Source organism: Grammomys surdaster, unplaced genomic scaffold (assembly GCF_004785775.1).
Source record: "Grammomys surdaster isolate TR1022 unplaced genomic scaffold, NIH_TR_1.0 235, whole genome shotgun sequence".
NCBI lineage: Eukaryota > Metazoa > Chordata > Mammalia > Rodentia > Muridae > Grammomys > Grammomys surdaster.
This window is the reverse complement of record NW_021604680.1, coordinates 798494-807059: the sequence shown is the minus strand read 5'-3', so window position 1 is coordinate 807059 and position 8566 is coordinate 798494.

Here is an 8566-nt window from a genome sequence, read left to right as displayed (position 1 = left end):
TCTCTCTCTCTCTCTCTCTCTCTCTCTCTCTCTCTCTCTCTCTCTCTGTGTGTGTGTGTGTGTGTGTGTGTGTGTGTGTGTGTATGTGTGTGTGTGTTTGTGTGTCTGTGTGTGTCTGTGTGTGTGTATGTGTTTGTGTGTGTAAGAGCATCTTCTCTATTTTGCCCCACTCTTCATAGACTGCTGTGACTATGGATGGCAGTGGATAAACCTCTATTCTGAGTGTTTCAATAGGGCACTCATAACATCAGGAGTACAGTGTTATGTTCTAAGTGACTGTCAACTTCATAGAACTCATGTAATTCCTCCTCTTCCACACACTTTTAGCACCATACAAGTAGCTATGAAATGTCTAATCAGCATTGAAGTTGTTGTTTGGCCCCATCCCTTGGTATGGAATCTATAAAATTGTATTTTTTGATACTTGGGTTGTAATTCAGTGATTATCTGTATTTTTCTAATGCTAATACTGTATATCCTCCAAGAGACAATGTATTTTTTTAAATGATTTACCACATCTTGTCAAACTGCCCAGGTTCATTAAAATATTCATTGACTTGCTGATTGATAAACTAGGAAGGAAAAGAGCTATAGACTCCAAAGGAGTCTATGAAGCTACAGAATAATTTGGTTCTGATCTTCAATTACATATGTAGCCTTTCCTGCTTAGATTCTAAGCAAAAGTTATGCACAATTTTCATGAGTTCCAAAAGCCTGTGTTGAATTCTAAAGGGGAGAAGAAATCAGCAGAACATTGAAGGAAAGAACAGCTGCAGTATACTAACTTTTCTCCATTTCTCAGTAAGGTCACACTTGAAAGACTTTGTTAGCTACAGTAGAAGAAATGATGGAATTGGGACATCCATCAGTGGTGAAAGTTCAAGTACATTCAAGTATGAGGACTAGAATTTGTGTCTCTAGTACCCATGTGAAATGCTGGGTGAGTATGGTGAGCATAAATAGGTTTCAGAGAGTTTCTTAGTTAGGGGTGAGAGCCTTTGTCAACTCACTCACATTTGTGCTGTGACTGTTTCTTGCTTGAATATGTTCAGGCCTGTATATACTGCCAAAGGTTCAATAAAGTCCTGTGACTACCAGGCCTTTTATGGCTAGAGGATACTGTTTTCTTGAAGGTAATCATTCTTGGCTCTTCCAATCTTTCTGCCTCTCCTTCTGCCTAGATACCTGACTCTCAGGGGAGGGGTTGATAAAGGCAACCAATTAAGAACTGAGTGTTCCAAAATATCTCCCTCTCTGCATGTTGTTCAATTATAGATCTCTGCATTAGTCCCCATTTCTTGTAAGAAGCTACTCTAATGGCATTTGAGTGAAACACAGATGTATGAGCCATGAATGTCATTAGGAATTATTTTATTGGTTTTTATTGTTGTTATTTAGCAGAACAATAGTATTAGTTGGTTTTTTTCCCTAAAGACATGGCCCATTCCATCTCAGATTCTGGGTAACCTCAACAGTATCAAATACAGTCTTCATTCCAAAGAGTGGACCTTAAATTAAACCAAAGAGTGTTTTCAACTTATCCTTTATTTATTCACCTAGATAAATGAACTTAGCTCTTTTATATAAATTCAAACTACTGGCCAGGCGGTGGTGGCGCACACCTTTAATCCCAGCACTTGGGAAGCAGAGGCAGGTGGATTTCTGAGTTCGAGGCCAGCCTGGTCTACAGAGTGAGTTACAGGACAGCCAGGACTATACAGAGAAACCCTGTCTCGAAAAACAAAAAAAAAAAAAAAAAAAAAATCAAACTATCAGTAAACCATGGCTGAGATAGAACAAACATTAAAAAATAATGTGAACAGGAATACTATAGAACACTATACCTCAGGTACAGGCCAGCATTTAATGTACAACATCCTAAACCACATGGCCATACTGTAAAGTAGGGAGTAGCTAACTCATTTTTTCATTCTTTTTATTTCTCTTTAACACATTATGGTGTGTGTGTGTGTGTGTGTGTGTGTGTGTGTGTGTGTGTGTGTATAAGAGAGAGAGAGGCAGAGAGAGATAGAGAGCGGGGAGCATATGTGCATATGTGTAGGTGTGACTACAGTGTGGGGGCCAAAGGTTGATATCAGCATGCATGTAGGGAATCATCCTCAGTTGTGATTCTTATTCATTGAGGTAGAGACTCTCAATCAAACCCAGAGCTAGTCTCCCTAGTGAACTCGCACTGAGGATTCCCACATTTTTTTTTTCTGAGAATGAAATGCCTCAGGCTGCCATGCTTACACAGCATTTTACATGGGTACTGGCATACTTGGACTTTTACCACTGATGGATTTTATAAATCCATCATTTTTGCTATTGAAGATAAAAGAAGTTTTAAAAAGTTAAATGACAGAAAATAGATCATTCATAATATATGATATATAGACTGAGCATCAGTACTAGTCTGTGCAGTTAAAACTACTTTATTAAGGCAGAGAAAACATTGAGCAGCCCAAAACAGGATCTTTCTGGTTTCCATCCTTGCCCTGGTGCTAACCCTGTACCACAGCTCTCCAGATCCAAATCCTTCCCAGAGAGAGCTGGTTTCCCAGAAGTGATGCCACACCTAAGATGACGGATGAGCTCACCATTGTTGCTCCAATACCTAGCTCAAAAGGGACCCACCAGGAGCCGACAGGGCACAGGAACCACAGAGCTGACAGTAATAGGATCCTTCTGGTTTCCATCTGTGCCTGGAGCTAACCCTGTGACACAGCTCTCTGTACCCAAATCCTGCCTGAAGAGAGCTGGTCTGCCAGGAGTGCTGATACACCTAAGATAACAGGCTCACAGGCTCACAGGAGGGACAAGCTCCAGTCAGAGGCAGCAAGACCAGCTAACACCAGAGATAACCAGAGGCAAGCACAAGAACCTAAGCAATAGATTACAAGGTAACGTGGCATCATCAGAACCCAGCTTTCCGGCCACAGCAAGCCCTGGATTTCACAACACAGAGGAAATGCAAGATTCTGATTTAAAATTGCATCTCATGATGATGATAGAGGACTTTAAGAAGGGCATAAATAACTCCCTTGAAAAAATACAGAACACAGGTTAAACAGGTAGAAGCACTTAAAGAGGAAACACATACATTCCTTAAAGAAATACAGGAAAACACAACCAAACCGGTGAAAGAATTGATCTAAAACTGGAAGTACAAACAATAAAGAAATCACAAAAGAAGACAACCCTGGACATAGAAAACCCAGAAAGTGATCAAGACTGATAGATGCAGGCATCACCAACAGAATACAAGAGATAGAAGAGAGAATTTCAGGTATAGAAGATACCATAGAAAATATTGACACAATAGTCAAAGAAAATGAAAAATGAAAAATGTTCCTAACTCAAAACATCCAGGAAATCCAGGACACAATGAAAAAAACAAAAATAAGGATAATAGGTATAGAAGAGAGCAAAGATTCCAAACTCAAAGGGCCAGTAAATATCTTCAACAAAATTATAGAAATCTTCTATAACTTAACGAAAGAGATGCCCATACACATACAAGAAGTCTACAGAACCCCAATTAGATTAGACAAGGAAAAAGAGTCCTCCTGTCACAAAATAATCAAAACACCAAAATCACAAAACAAAGAAAGAATATTAAATGCAGTAAGGGATAGCTTTCAAGTAACATTAAAAGGCAGACCTATCAGAATTACACCAGACTTCTCAACAGACACTCTAAAAGCCAGAAGTTTCTGGGCAGGTATCATAAAGATCTTTAGAAAACAGAAATGAAAACCCATACAACCATACTCAGCAAAACTCTCAATTACCATGGTAGAAAAACCAAGATATTCCATGACAAAACCAAATTTACACATTTTCCACAACACCAACCATACAAAGGAAAATAAATGGGAAATTCCAACACAAGGAGGGAAACAACAACCTAGAAAAAGCTAAAAAAGTAATCATCTTTCAACAAACATGAAAGATTGCCACACAAACATAATTCCACCTAGAACAACAAAAATAATAGGAAGCAAGAATCACCGCTTCTTAATATATCTTAACATCACTGTACTCAATTACCCAATAAAAAGACATAGACTAACAAACAGGACCCAGCATTTTGCTGCATACAGGAAACGGATCTCAGTGACAAAGACAGCCACTACTATGGAGTAAAAGGTCGGAAAAACATTTTCCAAGCAAATGGTCACAAGAAACAAGATGTTGTAGAATTCTAATACCGAATAAAATTGATTTTCAACCAAAAGTTATCAAAAAATGATAAGGAAGGATACTTCATACTCATCAAAGGAAAAATCTACCAAGATGAACTCTCAATTCTGAACATCTCTGCTCCAAATCAAGGGCACCCACATTCATAAAAGAAAATTTACTAAAGCACAAAGCACACATTGTACCTCACACAATAATAGCGGGAAATTTTAACACCCCACTCTCATCAATAGGCATATCATAGAAACAGAAAATAAACAAATAAATAGTGAAACTAACAGAATTTATGATCCAAATGGATTTAATTGATATCTATAGAACATTCTGTTCTAAAACAAAAGAAGATACCTTCTTCTCAGCTCCTCATAGTACTTTTTTCAAAACTGAAGATATAATTGGTCAAAAACAGGACTCAACAGATACAAGAAGATTGAAATCATCACATTCGTTCTCAGATCACTGCAGACTAAGGCTGGTCTTCAATAACAACAAAACAACAGAAAGCCCAAATACACATGGAAGCTGAACAAGGCTCTTCTCAATGATGACTTGCTCAAGGAAGAGATAAAGACATTATAGACATTTTAGAATTTAATGAAAATGAAGGCACAACATGCCAAAATTTATGGGACACAATGAAAACAGTGCTAACAGGAAATCTCATACTTCTAAGTGCTTGCAAAAAGAAACTGGAGAAAGCATACATTAGCAACTTAAGAGCATACTTGAAAGCACTAGAACAAAAAGAAGCAAATACACTCAAGAAGAGTAGATGGCAGGAAATAATCAAACTCAGGGCTGAAATCAACCAAGTAGAAACAGAAAGAACTATACAGAGTATCAACAAAACCAGGAGCTGATTCTTTGAAAAAGTCAACAAGATAGATAAACCCTTAGCCAGACTCACCAAAGGTAGACACTGATGTGGATGTCAGGAAGTGCATGCTGACAGGAGCCTGATACAGCTCTGTCCTTAGAGGTCTGCCAGAGTTTTACATATTCAGAGGCAGATGCTCACAGCTAACCACTGAACTGATCAAGGGGTTCCCAATGGAGGAGTTAGAGTGAAGACTGAAGGAGCTGAAAGGGTTTGCAGCCCCTTGAGGAGAGCAACAATACCAACCAACCAGAGCTCCCAGGGTCTAAACCACCAGCCTGGGAGCACTTAGAGAGGGATCCATGGCTCCAGCTGTATATGTAAGGGAGGATGGCCCTGTAAGGCATAGGTGGGAGAGGAAATACTTGGTACCATGAAGGTTGGACACCATGTGTGGGGGAATTCGAGGGTGGGGAGGTGTGAGTGGGGTAGATAGGGGCACATCTGCAGAAAAGCATGAGGAGGGGCAATAAGACAGGGGATTTCTGGACCGAAGGGGGAAATGGGGTAAGGGGATAACATCTGAAATGTAAATAAATTATCCAAAAAAAAAGAAACAGAATGAACACTACCTAATTCATTCTATGAAGCAACAGTTACACTGATACCTCAACCACAACTAGATCCAAGAATTGATCCAATTCACATCAGTTTCCTTTATGAATATTGATGGAAACATACTCAGTAAATTTCTCATAAGAGGAATCCAAGAACACATGAAGAACATCATTCACCAAGGCCAATTAGGGTTGATCAAAAGGATGCAGAGATGGTTCAATATAAGGAAATTCTTCAATAAATTCACTATGTAAACAAATTGAAAGGGAAAAAACACATAAGCATCTCAATAGATGCTGAAAAAGCATTCAACACAATTCAAAAATTCCTTTCAAGGTCCACACCTAAACACTGTTAAAGAAATATACATCAAACTAGTAGCCAACATTAAACTAAATGGAGAGAAACTTGAAGCAAACTCAATAAAATAGGGACTAGCCAAATTTATCCACTCACCCTCTCTATACATATATCTATCTATTGAGCATAATACTCGAATTCAGAGCAATTAGAAAACAAAAGAAGGTCAAAGGGATACAAATTGGAAAGGAAGAAGTCAATATATCACTAATTGCAGATAATATGATATTAGAGTTAAGTGTCATCAAAAATTCCACCAAAGAACTCCTACAACTCATAAACAACTTCAGCAAAGTGACTGGATATAATATTAACAGAAACAAATCAGTAGCCTTCCTCTACGCAAAAGATAAGCAGGCTGAAAAAGAAATTGTGGAAATGACACACTTCACAATAGTCACAAACAATATAAAATATATTGGTGTGACTCTAACCAATGAAGTAAAAGATTTGAATGACAGGAACATCAAGTCTCTGAAAAAAATTGAAGAAGATCACAGAAGTTGGAAAGATCTCTCATGCTCATGGATGTGCAGGTCATCTTGCTGAAAACAATCTACAGATGCAGTCCCAGTCAAAATTTCAACTCAATTCTGCATTGAGTAAGAAAGAGCAATTTGTAAATTCATATGGAATAACCAAAAACAAAGCATAGCAAAAATATTTCTTAACAATAAAAGAAATTATGGGAGAAGCACCATTTCTGACCTCATGCTATATTACATAGCAATAGTGATAAAAACTGCATGGTATGTGTACAGAGACAGGCAGGTATATGGAATAGAATTGGTGACCCAGAAATGAACCCACACACTTACGTTCATTTGATCTTTGACAAAGAAGCTAAAATTATCCAGTGGCAAAAGATACAATTTTCAACAAATGGTGCTTGTTCAACTGGCAGTCAGCACGTAGAAGAATGCAAATCGATCCATTCTTATCTCCATGTACAAAGCTCAAGTGTATCAAAATAAAACCAAAACCAAACCAAGTGTATCCACATAAAACCAAACACACTGAATCTAATAGAAGATAAAGTGGGGAAGAGCCTCAAACACGTGGCACAGGGGAAAATTTCATGAAAAGAACACCAATGAGTTATGATCAATAATCAACAAATGGACCTCATAAAATTTAAAATATTCTGTAATACAAAGAACACTGTCAATAGGACAAAATGTCAACCAACAGACTTGGAAAAGACCTTTACAAATCATACATTGGATAGAGGGCTAATATCAAAGAACTATGTACAAAGAACTCAGGAAGTTAGAGTCTAGAGAACCAAATAACCATATTTAAAAAGTAGGGAACAGAGCTAATCAGAAATCTCAACTGAGGAATCTCGATTGGCTGAGAAGCAACTATAGAAATGTTCAACATTCCTAGTCATCAGGAAAATACAAATGAAAATGATCCTGAGATTCCACCTCATACCAGTCAGAAAGACAAAGATCAAAAACTCATGTAACGGTAGATGCTGGCAAGGATGTTGAGAAAGGAATACTCCTCCATTGTTTGTGGGATTTCAAGCTGATACAACCACTCTGGGAATCAGTCTGGTGGTTCCTCATAAAATTTGGCATAGTAATATATGAAGATCCAGCTATACCATTCCTAGACATATATACCCAACAGATGCTCAAATATATATCAAGGTTACATGCTCCACTATGTTCATAGAAGCCTTATTTTTAGTAGGCAGAAGTTGGAAAGAACCCAGATGTCTCTCAACAGGGGAATGAATTTTAAAAATGTGGTATATTTATATAATGGAGTACTATCTATATATAAAAAAATGAATTCATGAAATTAACAGGCAAATGGATGGAATGAGAAAATACCATCCTGAATGAGGTAACCCAGTCACAAAAGAACACACATGGTATGCACTCACTAATAATTGGATATTAGGCAGAAAGTTCATAATACTCAAGATACAACTCACAGACCATATGAAGCACAAGAAGATCAAAGTGTGGATGCTTCAGTCTCTCTTAGGTGGGGTAACAAAATACTCACAGGGGAGAGGGTGGGAGGGACTTGGGAGGAAGAGAGTAGAGGGAGGAGAAATGGGGCGTCATGATCAGGTATGGGAGATGAAATGGTGATGATATATGGAGAGTCAGGAAATTGAACAGAGGTGTATAGCAATGGAGGATGGGGTACTGACGTTTCAGAAAGTCTCAGATGCCAGAAAAGCAAGAGGATCTCAGGACTCAAAAGGGATGATATTAACTGAAATATGCAACAAAACCGAGGGAGAAGCTGTAGAGACCATATCCAGAAGTTAGGTAAAGCCTCCAGTTGAGAAATGGGACCACCCACTCATCTCCAAATTTTTTAACCTAGAATAGCCCCTGTCTAAAGGAAATACAGGGACAAAGTGTGGATCAAAGACTGAAGGAAAGGCTATCCAAAGACTTCCCCACCTGGGATCCTTCCTATATATAAGACACCAAACCCACACACTATTGCTGATGCCAAAAAGTGCTTGCTGTCAGGAGCCTGATATAGCTGTCTCCTGCGAGTCTCTGCCAGATCACGACACACACAGATGTGAAT